This window comes from Uranotaenia lowii, chromosome 3, assembly GCF_029784155.1.
Source record: "Uranotaenia lowii strain MFRU-FL chromosome 3, ASM2978415v1, whole genome shotgun sequence".
Lineage (NCBI taxonomy): Eukaryota > Metazoa > Arthropoda > Insecta > Diptera > Culicidae > Uranotaenia > Uranotaenia lowii.
Window position 1 is genome coordinate 137,046,208 of NC_073693.1, and position 16,480 is coordinate 137,062,687.

The following is a 16,480-nucleotide window of genomic DNA, read 5'->3' on the forward strand; positions in this document are numbered from 1 at the left end:
GAGGTGGGTGTGAACGCACTCCACTGAAGCTTAGCTAATTCCTGAATGTAGGCAATAGTCAAGTCATTGAGATTCGATATTTAATAAAATATCGACTTGCTTTTTTGTACATTCCTTATTCGATAAATGTCTCATATAATATAATTTAGTTGATTAGATATTTGGATAAAAAGAAATTAATTGTAATACTAAAATCACACAAGCTAGCAAGGGACTCCCAACGGTCAATTTAAAAGCACGACACATTTCAACTACAGACTCACAGCAACATCATACAAGGAACAGGTTAAAAGGCCTTTTTATTGGTAAAGGTTGGACATGAGCAAGGAAAAACGGAAATAGATTTGTATGAAAGGAAAATATAAGGGGCAGCAGGCTGATATGCGAGAGATACACGTCCTTTCCGCTGCAGAACGCAGAACTGTGCACATCGCAACCACATCACAGTTTTCTAATATAAAGTGCGTTAAAAGTGGAAAAAAGCTATATTGTGAATTAAGCGAAAATCAGGTAGCTTAAAGCGAGTGTTATCCCTTAAACGCAATTCTAAGACCTGTTTGTCCTAGGGCCCATTTTAATCCCTTTGCTGAAAGCCAGAGCAAAGTGAGGTTAGGCCAGGCTGTCTGAGGTGCAGCTTCCACAAGGAAGCACCAAGGATTGGTTGGTCCGCCACACCGAGCAACCAGCTTTGTCCCGAACTTTCCAGCCGAACGTTATTCCGGTCAACCGTAGGTGTAGCTCACCGCAGGTTGAGCCAGCGGGAGGTTCTACCATCTGTGGACATAGCAACCAAGCCATCCAAAGTCGTGCATCCAAGCCGGCCAAGTCAAATCACCTGATCGTTCGCCTAAACGATATTCTCCTACCATACTTCCAACCGTCAACCACCAGTGCCGCAACCAAAGGTACTAGCCAAACCACCTGGTCGTAGTTGCCAGGTCGCCCATCGGTAATCCCGCCATCACACGAAATCAGGCCTAATCCCGTCGTAGTAGCGTTCCAGCACCAGCCGGCTTACACACCACACCATACACTTTACACAGGTTTGTAACAATACAATTACTTAACTAGAATACCGGTGTTTTTCTGTCATCCAGTGAAAGTCCCTGCTTTGCCCAAGACCGCCCTCGAAGGCCTCCGTTGCCGTCGAGAGCCAGTCAAGTCGCCTAAAAAGAGGCCGATGTAGTGCCCACCCCGGATCAGTTCTCGTGGCTTTAGACCAAGAACAGGGGGGATTGCTCTTTGGTCGAGGTCCCTCTGACTTAGACAGTATTAATTGGCGCCCGAATTTAAATGACTTACTGGATGGCAGTTAAACTTTAATTGTGGAGATTTTGACATTTATAGGTCCAGGTTTTCCAGCTAAAATTTCAGAGTTTTCTTTTTTGGTGGTACAGAGTAAAACGCAGAATCGGATAACGCTTTATTTGCTATTTTTTTTTACAATTCTGCTCAATGGTCATTTTTGTGCTATTTACTAGTGCGCGTGCCATCTATAAACAGATAATTTTCATTGTGGATTTTCTAAGTGGTTTGGTATAGTTAAATTTTTAAAATATTGATTTACGTTGTGGCAAGAAGGTTAACACAAATACAAATTAATGGGTCTTGATTTTCAAAAGATCGGTTAAGTTAATGTTTATTTATAAAAAGCGAGTATTTTTCAAAATTTTTGTTCAAAGTGTTGGAAATTTATTTATTATTTGATTTTGAATTATTTTGGGAGCTTAAAGGGTTAATTGTAGAGCTCCATTCAGAATGGATCTTCACGAGCTATATAAGAATATGGAAGTTGCGCATTTAACTGAAGATGAAGTGGATCATGAACTTCTTTGTCGTAATATGTTGTTTCATCCAGATGAACATGTGAGCACTAAGAGAAGAAAGCTCAAAGATCGCCTCAAAGTCGAAAGAGGTATGGAAACGGTAACGCTTGCACCTACTTGGAAACCTATTTTAGAGGAAATTACTCAGATTCGACAAAAGTTAGCGGTGATGGGAGGAATGTTGAAAAATGCGAATATAGGAGCTAGACAGAAGGAAAAATTAGCAACCAGATTGGTTCACTATCGCGCGCGAATCTTGACGCTTCCACGCAACACCGGAGCGAATCAAGTACGTGATGATATCATAGAGCTAGGGCAATACGCTATCGATCTTTGGCAAAAATATTTTCCGAATGGTCCAACCCATAAATCCACGATATCAACCGATTCTCTAAAAGTAAATTTGAACATGGCATTACAAGAAGTGCGTAGCGAGATTAACCTGTTAAACGAAACGGCGAGTGCGATAAATCTTGAGGATTCAGAAAGTTCAGAAGAGGAGGGAAGAGCAGAAGGGAGAAAAGAAGTAGAAAAAGAATTATCAGTTGCTAGATCGAGGGAAATTTTGAAAAAGCTATCAGAGTACGAAGAAGGTAACGTAGAGGTCGCGAGTGATTTAATCAAAAGCTTCAAGACTTTCGTAATCCAGACGACAGAACAGCAAAAACAGTTGAGAGAAAAAGAAATACAGAGAGAAAAGCAGATCAAGAAAGAAACAGAGGAGAATATAGAAAGAAAAACTCGGCTAGAGCAACTTTTGACGAACCTTAATGAAAAGCTAAGCAACAAAATGGATATCGATATTAAAGAATTAAGCACATCTCCGAAAATATCTAAAACAGATTCGGAAATGAAACATAGCTTCAAAGATCAAAATTCAGAAACAGATTCAAGTACGAAGTCATTCTTGAAAAGGTTTCACAAACTGAATGAAAGAGGCGAAACAGCTAAACTCGAGAAAGAAGAGAAGAAGCAGAGGGAAGTAGTTCAGGAAAATAAGAGGATCGAAAAATCGAGACCTAATTTACCGATTCAGTCCAGCTCCAATTCAGATTCTGAGGAGCACAATAGTAAATTGCGCAAGTCTCGTTCGTCAGATCTTCGAAAAAAAGATTCTATTAAAAGCTTCAGGAAAAATAGAAAGATTAGTTTCGAGAGTGAGGAGAGCGACATGAAAGAAAGAAGCAGGAAGGGAAAAAGAAGTCACGATAGAGAACAGAGGTACCGAAGAAGGTCCTTTAAACGTAAGAGCTTTTCATCCGAATTCTCAGATGATTCAAACTCGAATTCATCAAAAAGCTTTAGTTCACATTCCAGCTCGGAACTTGATTGTTCCGAGGGGAGTGAATATCGACATCGAAAAAGGCAAAGGGCCCCTTTGAAAAGAACTCCAATTTCCGAATGGAGAATTAAATACGATGGCAGAGATAATGGAACAAAATTATCAGAATTCTTAAAAGAGGTCAAAATGCGGTGTAGATCTGAACAGATTTCTGATAGAGAATTGATTAGAGGGGCGATCCATTTATTCTCAGGGAGGGCGAAAGATTGGTACATGGATGGGTGGGAAAATCGAGATTTCAGAACGTGGCCCGAGCTTAAATCCGAACTGAAGCGTGAGTTCCTTCCGCCAGACCTCGATTTCCAGCTCGAAGTTCAAGCCACCAATCGACGGCAAGCTCGGGGAGAGCGCTTTGCTGACTATTTCCATGACATGTCGAAAATTTTCCAATCGATGCGTCGTCCTTTGTCTGAAAGAAGAAGATTTAAGATTATTTGGAGGAATATGAAATTTGAGTATAAAAATGCAATGACAGGGGCTGAGATAAGAACTATTTCAAAGTTAAGGAAATTTGGGAGAATGGTCGATGAAAACTTGTGGAGCAGTTTCCACAGAAGCTTTGAGTATCCGAATAAGTCAAAAACAAACCAGGTAGCTGAAATCTCAACTTCAGGGAGAACTAAAGAAGGTTCTCAGGTCGCTCCGAAGAGGGAAGCCTATCCTCAAGAGAAGAGGGGAATGGGAAAATCCAATAAGGGGATGGAGAAAGCGAGAGATCCAAGTGGCGAGGGAAACAAATCGGAAACGCCACTGAACGAGCTACAGGGTTCATCTAGAAACACGCTTAGAATTTTGATCGAAGAATATCAAAGACCTCCAATTGGCACCTGCTACAATTGTAGAAGAAAGGGCCATCACTACGCTGATTGCCCAGAAGAAACAGAAAAATTCTGCAGACTCTGTGGTTTTAAGAATACATTAACTAAAATATGCCCGTGGTGTGCAAAAAACGTCGAGGGTTCAGCCTAGAGGGGGTGGCTGAAAATGAGAATCAAAGTCCTCCTGAAATGAAAAATTTGTTGAAAGAAAATGGATTAGAACAAATCACAGATAACGATTATGACACCGAGTATGATGAGCAAGTGGAAGAACTATTAATCGCCGTGGATGGAGACGCAAGGCCGTTCGTAGAAGTGAACGTTTTGGGAATCAGCATGATAGGCTTACTTGATAGTGGGGCGCAAAAAAGCGTGTTAGGTAAGGGTGCCGAAAAGCTCATAAAGCTGTTGAAATTGAAGCTTTTTCCAAGCAATGTTGCTCTAAAGGTAGCTTCGGGAGAAGCATTAGAAATAGTGGGGTACGTGAACCTGCCAATAACATTTAATCAAGAAACCCATATAATTCCAACTTTGGTTGCTCCCAAACTGAAACGAGGTTTGATTCTGGGATACGAAGACTTTTGGAAAGCTTTTAAAGTTATTCCGACATTACAGGATAACCGCGAGTTGGCAGAACTTAATTCTCTGGAAGATGAGCTCGAAACTGATCTCACAGCAAACCATCTATCTGAAAATGAAAAAGAGCTATTAGAGGGAGTGAAAAAATTATTTAAAGTTGCGGTTGAAGGGGAAATTTTAGAAACCACTCACTTGATAACCCACAAAATTGAGTTAAAAGAAGAGTATAAAAACTCTCCTCCGATTAGGTTGAATCCCTACCCAACTTCTCCGAAGATGCAAGCCAAAATAAACCAAGAGTTAGACAACATGTTGGCACAAGATGTCATAGAACCGAGTAAGAGTGACTGGGCGTTGGCCACGGTAGCGGTGCTGAAACCGTCAGGGGAGGTGCGGCTGTGCTTAGATGCACGTCGCTTGAATGAACGAACTAAGCGAGACGCCTATCCTCTCCCACACCAAGACAGAATACTAAGTCGATTAGGATCAAGCAAGTATTTATCGACAATTGACTTGTCGAAAGCATTTCTGCAAATACCGCTTGATCCTAATTCACGAAAGTACACTGCCTTCTCGGTGATGGGAAGGGGGCTATTTCAATTCAAACGGCTTTTCTTTGGGGGAGTAAATAGCGCAGCAGGATTGGTGAGATTGATGGATACTGTGTTAGGGTTCGGAGAGTTAGAACCCAATGTCTTCGTTTATCTCGACGACATTGTGGTTGCTAACGAGACGTTTGAGGAGCATTTAGAAACACTCAGAGAAGTTGCTAGGCGGCTTAGGGAGGCCAATCTTTCGATAAATTTAAAAAAATCGCAGTTTGGAGTTCGTGAGTTAACATACTTGGGATATATTCTAACGAGTGAAGGTCTCAAACCCAACCCCGAAAGAATAGAACCGATTGTTAACTACGAACGTCCAACGTCGATTCGATCTCTAAGGAGATTTTTGGGTATGGCCAACTATTATAGGCGGTTCATACCCAAATTCAGTGAAATGACAGCACCCTTAACAAATCTATTGAAAAAGAAGCCTAAATCAATTAAATGGACGAGTGAAGCGGAAGTTTCATTCAATCGAATCAAAGAAGCCTTAATAACAGCCCCCGTGTTAGCTAGCCCCAATTTCAACTTACCTTTCCATATCCAGACTGACGCGAGTGATACGGCCGTCGCCGCAATATTGACACAGGACCACCCAGAGGGGGAACGAGTAGTCGCATACTACTCGCAAAAGCTCTCTCCGGCCCAGCAAGCTTATGCAGCGTCGGAGAAAGAGGGCCTCGCCGTGCTTTCGGCCATCGATAAGTTCCGCCCGTATATCGAAGCGACACGATTCGTAGTTACGACCGATGCTTCAGCATTGACGCACATAATGCGAGGTAAATGGCGTTCGTCTTCAAGACTTTGTCGTTGGAGTATTGAACTGCAAAGTTATGATCTGGAAATCCGACATAGACGAGGGAGGGACAACATCATTCCAGATGCTTTATCTCGGGCCATTGAGGCCATTGATGTTGTAACAGATTCCTGGTATCAGAAGTTGTATCAATCGGTTCTGTCCTCGCCTGACGAGCACATTGACTACAAAATAGAAAATAACAAGTTATTTAAATTCATTCCAACCCAGACTGAGACACTCGATTATAGGTTTGAGTGGAAGATGTGTTTGCCTGCAAGTTTTCGTGAAGAGGTTGTTCAAAATGAACATGAAAATTCTTTTCATATAGGCTGTGAAAAACTGCTAAACAAACTTAAAATTAAATACTTTTGGCCTAGCATGCGAAAAACAGTTAAATCAATTGTAGGAAAGTGCACAACATGCAAAGAATGCAAACCGTCATACACATCCCAGCACCCACCGATGGGCAATCAAAGATTGACAACAAAGCCATTTCAAATATTGGCAATCGATTTCATCCAGTCTCTGCCACGTAGCAAGAAAGGAAACTCTCACCTGCTGGTACTTTTGGACCTATACTCAAAATGGACTTTGTTGTTCCCGGTCAAGAAAATTCAAACCGATTTAGCAATTAAGATTTTAGAAGAATCGTGGTTTCGCCGCTATTCGGTCCCTGAATTCTTAATCAGTGACAACGCAAGTACATTTTTGAGTAAAAAGTTCAAAGAGTTTCTTTCGAGCTACGGGGTAGAGCATTGGACGAACGCACGTCACCACAGCCAAGCCAACCCGGTGGAAAGGCTCAACAGGAGCATAAATGAATGCATACGCACTTATGTTAAAACAGATCAGAGAAATTGGGATACGAAGATCTCACAAGTTGAGCATGTTATCAACACAACCATCCACTCGTCGACCGGTTTCGCCCCTTACAAGGTTTTGTTCGGGCACGAAATGATAGAGCGAGGTGACGATCATAAGGTTGATCGGATCACTGTCGTTCCAGGAGATACGGACAGAATAGAAAAGAAGATTGAAATAGATCAGGCGATTCGGGAAATAGTCGTGAAAAATTTAAGAAAAGCTCACGAAAAGAGCGCACGAAGCTATAATTTGAGGTCCAATAGCAAAGCCCCAACATACGAGATAGGTCAGGAAGTATATAAGAAAAGTTTTGCCCAATCGTCAGCAGCGGATTCGTTCAATGCGAAATTAGGCCCGAGTTATGTTGCATGCAAAATAATCGCCAAACGGGGAACAAATTCGTACGAATTGGTTGATAAATTTGGGAAAAACATCGGAGTGTTTTCCGCGATGGATTTGAAACCCGGAGTAATCGCGAATCAATAAATTTCCAATTATCTAGTAAACAAATTAAATAAATATTTTTAAGGTTTAGGTTAATTAGGTAGTGAAACAAATTCAATAAATTATATAGTTTCAATAAATTGTCGAAGTCATAGAAAAACTGTCATAAAAATAGTCAATGTCCAAGTATTTGTGAGTCAGATAAAGTCCAGAAGTGCTGTCTCTAGTCGTTCGTCAAGGTCATGTCAAACAATAGTCAAATTAAGTCCTTTGTCTCACTGGTTTTAAGCTGTGATAGCCTATGATGAAATCAAACCGATCAATGGCAACAAAACTGATCCATGCAAGCATTTCACATAGTGCGAAGTAGGTATTTTAGACTAGTCGATCCTACGTTACACTTTAGCCAATCTTAACTAATTAAATAGTAAATTCCCATCAAATTAAATGAATTTCCAACAATTCAAATTATTCTGAGAGAATCTTCAAATTCCACGCACCATATACACATGAAACTCCGTATTCCATAAATTAAACCGATCGATAACGCGAACAAATCACTAATGAGGAGCTACTTTATCTGATACAACTCGCAGAAAGCAAAATAGCAAAGAGAAGGCAAAAGTCTCCAACTCAAAGCTCACGCTGTTTTGAGATCCTCGGAGCAGATAGATCCTTTGTTCAAAAGCCTAGCCAAAGGTAATGAGGTCAATAATTGACCTATCGTTAATATAATGATATGATCCAGTTATAGAATTGACATGAAAATGATCTATTTTGTGATTTCCGAAGCAATAAAAAAAAAAAAAAAAAACTTGCCCCTCAAACCTGGATAGCATGAACATGATCGAGTATGAAAAATTAATAAAATTCGACTTCATCGAATTTTATTTGGGAGGGATATGGGGTAGTGTTACCGGTTGAGCGTCTTGCCCTACATCACCACATTAAGAACACTCAGGAAAAGCGGAGGTGGGTGTGAACGCACTCCACTGAAGCTTAGCTAATTCCTGAATGTAGGCAATAGTCAAGTCATTGAGATTCGATATTTAATAAAATATCGACTTGCTTTTTTGTACATTCCTTATTCGATAAATGTCTCATATAATATAATTTAGTTGATTAGATATTTGGATAAAAAGAAATTAATTGTAATACTAAAATCACACAAGCTAGCAAGGGACTCCCAACGGTCAATTTAAAAGCACGACACATTTCAACTACAGACTCACAGCAACATCATACAAGGAACAGGTTAAAAGGCCTTTTTATTGGTAAAGGTTGGACATGAGCAAGGAAAAACGGAAATAGATTTGTATGAAAGGAAAATATAAGGGGCAGCAGGCTGATATGCGAGAGATACACGTCCTTTCCGCTGCAGAACGCAGAACTGTGCACATCGCAACCACATCACAGTTTTCTAATATAAAGTGCGTTAAAAGTGGAAAAAAGCTATATTGTGAATTAAGCGAAAATCAGGTAGCTTAAAGCGAGTGTTATCCCTTAAACGCAATTCTAAGACCTGTTTGTCCTAGGGCCCATTTTAATCCCTTTGCTGAAAGCCAGAGCAAAGTGAGGTTAGGCCAGGCTGTCTGAGGTGCAGCTTCCACAAGGAAGCACCAAGGATTGGTTGGTCCGCCACACCGAGCAACCAGCTTTGTCCCGAACTTTCCAGCCGAACGTTATTCCGGTCAACCGTAGGTGTAGCTCACCGCAGGTTGAGCCAGCGGGAGGTTCTACCATCTGTGGACATAGCAACCAAGCCATCCAAAGTCGTGCATCCAAGCCGGCCAAGTCAAATCACCTGATCGTTCGCCTAAACGATATTCTCCTACCATACTTCCAACCGTCAACCACCAGTGCCGCAACCAAAGGTACTAGCCAAACCACCTGGTCGTAGTTGCCAGGTCGCCCATCGGTAATCCCGCCATCACACGAAATCAGGCCTAATCCCGTCGTAGTAGCGTTCCAGCACCAGCCGGCTTACACACCACACCATACACTTTACACAGGTTTGTAACAATACAATTACTTAACTAGAATACCGGTGTTTTTCTGTCATCCAGTGAAAGTCCCTGCTTTGCCCAAGACCGCCCTCGAAGGCCTCCGTTGCCGTCGAGAGCCAGTCAAGTCGCCTAAAAAGAGGCCGATGTAGTGCCCACCCCGGATCAGTTCTCGTGGCTTTAGACCAAGAACAGGGGGGATTGCTCTTTGGTCGAGGTCCCTCTGACTTAGACAGTATTAGTCAATGAACCACTGCACACGATGCGGTTCGGTTGACCTTTCTTGCCGTGCACAATTCAACGCCACAAACGACACTCCTTTGCTGTTGGCCAAATTTGCCTTCACTTGTTGTTTTCCTTTTTGCGACACTCTCGGGCAATCCGACATTTTATGCCCCTCTTGCTGGCAGCCAAAACACTTAAACTTCTTCTTCTTCCTGTTTTTCTGCTGCGCTCCGGCAAAAGCTGTGACGTCAGCTTTCGGGGGAAACAACTCGACATCTGACCCCTTCTGTTTGATCTCCTCGTCTAGGAGACGACAGCGCACGAAATCAAGTGTCAGTTTATCTTCGGGCATTGTCTCAATCGCCGTCACGACGGTGGAGAATTTCGGTCCAAGCGTTAGGAGCAGATGACAAATAACATCCAGCTCATCAATATTTGCTCCTGTGTTGCGGTACTGCCTGACCAAACGGTCAAAATGCAGAAAATGCTCCTGCAACGAACCCGATTCGAAACGCAACGACAGCATCAGCCGCTTCAGATGCAGACGGCTCGCTATGCTTTTTCGCTCAAACACCCGGACGAGAGCGTCCCAAATCTCCTTCGGCGTGCCCTTCTCCTGCACGTACTTCAACTGGGAGTCGTGTATACGGGACACCAGGAGCGATTTGCACTTTCGGTCCTGTTTTAAACGCCGTTCCCGTTTCGTCGCTTTTTCGCGGATCTCTTCCGCCGAATCTTCTGCTTCCTCCTTCAGTTCCGGAACATCATCCGCTTCTGTCTCGATACACTCCAACAAATCGTGTTCTTCGAGAAGAATTCTCACGCGGAACTTCCACGCAGTGAAGTTTGTTCCGTCGAACAACGGGAGCAGGAATCGCTCACTTTTCACTTCCTCGGCCATTTTACACTTTCACAAAAGTCTTTACGCACTTCGCGAAAACTGGGCACCATAACCTGAAGTGATATGGTGGAGGAAGGAACACTCGCGGAATAAAAACTACTTCGGAGACGATTATAAAATAACAACGTGGTTTATTCTCTGGTAGTTTTACCAAGATTGAAAGCAAGCGGAACACTGTGAACGCAAATAATGACAGCGCTACCACATAGGCGGGTACGAATAGATGGGGGCACATTGATAGGGTTTGCAATACTCAACAATTGCTGACATTGATAAAGGAAACGAGAAATGTTCATCCCAAAGTCAAAGAAAATTTTCCTTTGATTTGTCGACATTTTTGTTTGACAAAAACTTGTTTCTGATAGATTCCGAGGTGGACAGGTTCGCAGCGGAATCGGCGATGGCCGTACGGATAGTGACTTGATGGAAAAACTGGTTTTATCCCGGGGAAATAAAACGCACGCGACTGGTGTAAATACGTTTAATCGGGAGAAAAGCTAACTTAGAACTAAACCGTCCGTTGGCGCACGACGGTGTAGCCAAACGAGACGAACACGCTAACATTATTTTAGCGACAAGGGGTACACAGTAGCACATATTCTAACACTCCTCCTCTACTTGTGCCCCTTGGCTACTCTCAAGACCGATCAGCTCCGTAACCTTCCTCGCACGTTCCTGCTACTGCCCCATACACTGCTTCTCTGGACGAGATGCTGACGCAAGATTTACGCCGGCTCGCCCACCAGCAGCAGCTCCTCCGACAAAGCAAACCACAATTGCTGCGGTTATCCTGCGAGAACCTGGGTTACTAGCCCATTCAGCATTGACGAACTCCTCGATATTCCGGTCCTTGACAACATCGAGTTTGAGCCTCAAACCACCGGTCCTATGGCAAATCAGCGGAGCTACCACTCCGTCGGAATTCATCCCGCAACGCTGCTTATCGCCTCTAGCCAGGAGACGCGCCTTGTACCTTGCCGCCTCACCAGACTCGATCACCCGAGCGTTACGTTCCGGACAATTCTTTGCTTCGGCAAACGACACTGGTTCCACTACTATATGAGCGACCAAACCAGAAACCTCCGAGCCGAACCCAACGGGCTCCTCCTTCATGCACAAAGGATTTCCTGCTGACATTCCAGGAGTAAACTGCTCCTCCTCACTTTGAGCTCCTCCCAAATTTTCTAGCTGATAGCTTTCCTTCGGAACACTCACTTTTCCCGCTCTGTAAGCAAACTCTAGCTTACGGCGTCCATTCTTCCGGTGCCACTGGTGTTGATAGGATTTAATTTGCTGCTTGATCTCACACTTCCCCACAGTCTCCACCATCTTCAGGTGGTACAAATCACCTGACCGTATGCCCTTCACCACCACTTTCCCTGATTGGTCACGAATGTCACAATCGTTCTTCCTGAAAAGCACTTCGAAGTTCTTTGCTGTCAACTTTGGCACAGACAACAGACTTGTATTCAATGAAAGCACATATAAAACATCCGTCAGCGTGATTGTCACTGTTTCACCGCAGCCATCAACACCAGTCACCACAACCGTACCACATCCGGCCGACTTCACTACTGAGCCATCCGCGAGAACAACATCCCGAGCACACTTTTCTTTGAGCGACGTAAATGCTCCTTTCTCGTTCCACATATGGCTGCTGGCCCCACTGTCGATCACACAGCACTTTGGCGTTTTCCTCCTAGCCATAAATAAAACAGCATTCTGCTCTGTTGCTCGCTCGGCTCTTTGCGGTTCACTTTTTCTTTTGTTGCCCTCCAAATCTGGGCAATCGCGCTTGTAATGGCCCTTTTCCCGGCACTGGAAACATCGCACTTCCGATTTTCCCCCAAAAGCTCTTCGCGAACCCGCTTCGCTCTTCAGCACTCTCGCTTCCCCGGATGAATCGCCCGAACGTTCCTTTCGGCGCTCCCATTCATCCAAGAGTTTGGATTTCACCAACTGAATTGTCAAATCGTCGTCCGGTCGTCCCTCCAGCGCTGTCACTAAGCCACCATACGATTCGGGCAAACTTCGCAAAATCATCGCGATTTTCAGCGAATCTTCCATTTCCTGCCCCGCACTTTGCAACCGATCAAATAGCTCGTCTATTTCACAAAGGTGCGATTCCAAATCGCCACCTTCCCGCAGATTCAAGTTGCACAACTTTTTCAGCACTGACACTCTGGAAGTCACGGTGCACTTCTCGTGATACCTCCGCAAACACTCCCAAAAATCACGAGCCGACTGGGCTACTTTCACCAAACCATACTGGTTCTCTTCTATGCAGAGCCCCATTGTCGCTCGAGCCTTTTTGTCATCCGCTGACCACTTTGCCGTCATCGGTTCCGGCTTCCGCTCCTCCACCACATAAAATAATCCTTCCCTGGTCAGGAGCATTTCCATCCGGAACTTCCAGGATGACCAGTTCTGATTATCCAGCTTTACAAATTTGCAAATTGCTTCCATTTTTGCTGCCACGGAAAAATCCAACCGCACACCGCAAGCAAAAAACGCACTAGAGCAAATTTCTTCTCCCGCACCGAAATTTCAAATTTCGCAAAATGGCGGACCACCGCAACACACGCAATTCACTTTTCGCGATTGTTCCGATCAGCACGAATCACTTCCGGAAACCTCCACTGGGCCCATAACCTGATAGATTCCGAGGTGGACAGGTTCGCAGCGGAATCGGCGATGGCCGTACGGATAGTGACTTGATGGAAAAACTGGTTTTATCCCGGGGAAATAAAACGCACGCGACTGGTGTAAATACGTTTAATCGGGAAAAAAGCTAACTTAGAACTAAACCGTCCGTTGGCGCACGAGTGTAGCCAAACGAGACGAACACGCTAACATTATTTTAGCGACAAGGGGTACACAGTAGCACATATTCTAACAGTTTCACTATTTGTAAATTTATGTATGGATACAGAAAAATATGCTGATATTGACGAAAACTCCGAGCAATCCATACGAAACTAAAAATCTCTCAATATCTCAAATAAAACAAAAATTATAGAACAAACAATAAACATTTATTTTTCCTCATCGAAAAAATATAAAAATTTTCTTTTGGTTTATTTTTTTCAAATTTTAGAACGCTGACTGGATTCACTAATTCGTCGAGCCCAAATGAAAAGCTTTTTATTAAATTATATTAAATCGAGAATAATGTGACGTCTATTATTTATACTTGATATGGTTTTTTATCAACATCTATTCTCAATTTATGTTACCTATAGGGTGGTTGAAGCGAAAAAAAAACATTCAAATAATATCTCAAAAAGAAACTATTACCCAATGTTACCCAAACATGTGTGAAAGAAATAATTGTTGGCTAAAATTTTCTAACCGTGAACTAAATCGGTCTGTCGTATATTTTGAAATCCTGTTCCAAATTTGCATGAATTTGGAACAAAGACGTATAACTGTTGGGAATTTTGAAATCGATAACTGTGCTAAAACAGCAATATACGCCACCGGTGCCAGCCGAAATGTTTTAGCGTGGTCGAAAACCGTGTTTTGCATCTACCGTTGGGACAGCCCTAACTATTAGACTGTTTAAAGAAAATATAATTAAATAAACATTAAACATTTTTTGACAATCTAATGAAATTTGATGATTTTTTTTATTATACTGATGTGATAAACCAGATTTTCCTGTATAGATTAAAAATGTTATTTCCATAACTTCCATAACATTTTTCTCTGATGATATTTTTTGATCAAATTTTCTGCGTAAGATAGATCAACTGTCACACTATCATATCATAAAATTTTAGTTTTCTGAAGATTTTGTGGCGAGAGATAGAGTACCCAAGTAACCATAAGCACTAAAGCTGTGCATTTTTGTAGCTTTACACCAGCATTCAAAGGCTAAATTACACTATATCAGCACATCAAGTGCAATTTTGCATTACAACAGCCCTTCGAGTGCTATGCTGCATCATGTTAGAATTATACCACTCTTTTAAAATGCAACTTGCATTCTATCAGCTTTGCACAATGCTTTTGAAATGCAACATTGCTCTAAATCAGAATAACAAAAATGCTATATTTTCTTAGCATTAAATTGGCATCACACAAGCTTGCTTTAATGCTTTTAAGCACTATGTAAGCACTACAGTGGCATTAGGTCAAAGCACATTAGCATTGATCGATGCTGAATCAATGCAAATTCAGGGCACCGGTTGCTAGAAATTTGATTCAAATAGGTCTTTTTTTTCAAAGATTTAACGCGGACCTGATAGGTTCACAGGCAGAGTCAATGTCAAATGTCAGAGCCACATATGGCATGAGTTCGATTCCAGGTCATTTTCAGCTGAAAAATAAAAAAAATATCATGTAGAGAATTCAATCCGAGAGATCTCCTCAATATGCATAAGCGAATATAAAAATAATTACAAATTTTGTATCATGGCCGAAAAATAAACCGAACAAAAATCCAAAATATTTTTTTTTTTCGCATGGTCGAACCTCATTCGAACGCCATTTGCATTTTCCCAGCATTTTGCCCGCCAACGCTGTAGCATCAACCAATGCTATAACAGTGCTTTTATAGGGTTATACCAGTTTCTGCACTAAAGCAGCAGTTAATTTCGCCAAACCTGGCTCACAGAGCTAAAATGATGCACAGAATCAAGCACTATAGCTGACGCTAGAGCAGAGTTGATGCTAGATTTTAGTGCTTATGGTTACTTGGGTAATTCTACGAAAATCGGCCTTTTTGGATTGTTACCATTCAAACTGCGATACAGTGAAAACCCGATTTTATCACCCCCATGATGAATTTTAGAGTGATAAATCGGGGAGAGTGATAAAATCGGGAGATTTTGAAAAAATGATTTCCATCCGTCATTATCTAATAAATTACTATAAAAAACGTATAATATCCCAATAAAACAGTGTAGAGGTTTTGTAGTAGATATTCCCTTTTTTGACATATTATTAGTAATAAAGCATGGATCACTACAAATCTGGACGCATTAAAACGGGTCTATCTCGGAGCTATATAAACGAAATAAAAATGTTTTGTACTTGAAATGTAGGGTTTTTATTGCACTTTAAAGGAAAAATAATAAAAAAAATTATTCCGATGTTGTTTTGGTGAATTTTCGAACTTTTGGTTGAGTATCACTCATTATAGTTTGAACACCCTATTCGCTGACCTCAGCGGCCATTTTGTTCCACAATCTCTTCATCTCTGTTGTTTCCCAAGTCGTCCTACCATTCTTCTTCATCTTCTGCTTGACAATTGCCCAAAATTTTTCGATAGAGCGGAATTGAGGGCAGTTGGGTGGGTTGATGTCCTTTTCGACAAAATCCACCCGTTGGCCCAATACCACTGTAGAACCTCCTAGCTGTAGTGGCAGCTTGCCAAATCTGGCGAAAACTTAACTAGTCCTTTGTAAGATCTAATGTACGAAAAAAAAAGTTTTTCAGGCATTCCTCCTTGTAAATTTCGGAGTCCATGGTCTTGTTTTTCACAAAAACCGGAATTTTTCGTCCGCAGCTGCAAATACCTTGCCAGATCAAACACTTTCTTGCAAACTTATCAGCAAAAACGAATTTGAAGTTGCCGGGGACATCACCATGACCAGTTCAGTGCACCACTGCAGTGGCTTTACATAATTTCCGTCGAACTTCGTTGGAATCTTCTTGTATAACTTGCGGGCACGTCCTTTGGCTACTAAATTCTGCTTCAATGTCCGGTTTGGTTGCTTACTGGTCCGATAGGATCGTATTCCTTCGCGTAGACGAATTCTGCTGACGGTGCACCGGTCGGCGTTGAATTTCTTGGCAATGTCATAGTCCGACTACCCTGTGTTTTCCTTGATCGTTCTCAATGTTGAAATACAATTATCACTACTCCATATACTTGTACATCCCTAGTTTGTTTGTCGCCTTTATTAGCCCACTGGGCATTTCTTATTCCTTTGTTAACTCACTCGTTAAAAACCTCTTAGAGAATAAACACGCGTTTTCGTTTTGATCTGTAAATTAGATCTCGTGTTTCTTCCGTCCGAAAACCCGATTCTTATCAGGTTATGGCCCCAGTTGACGCCAATTAGTTTCGG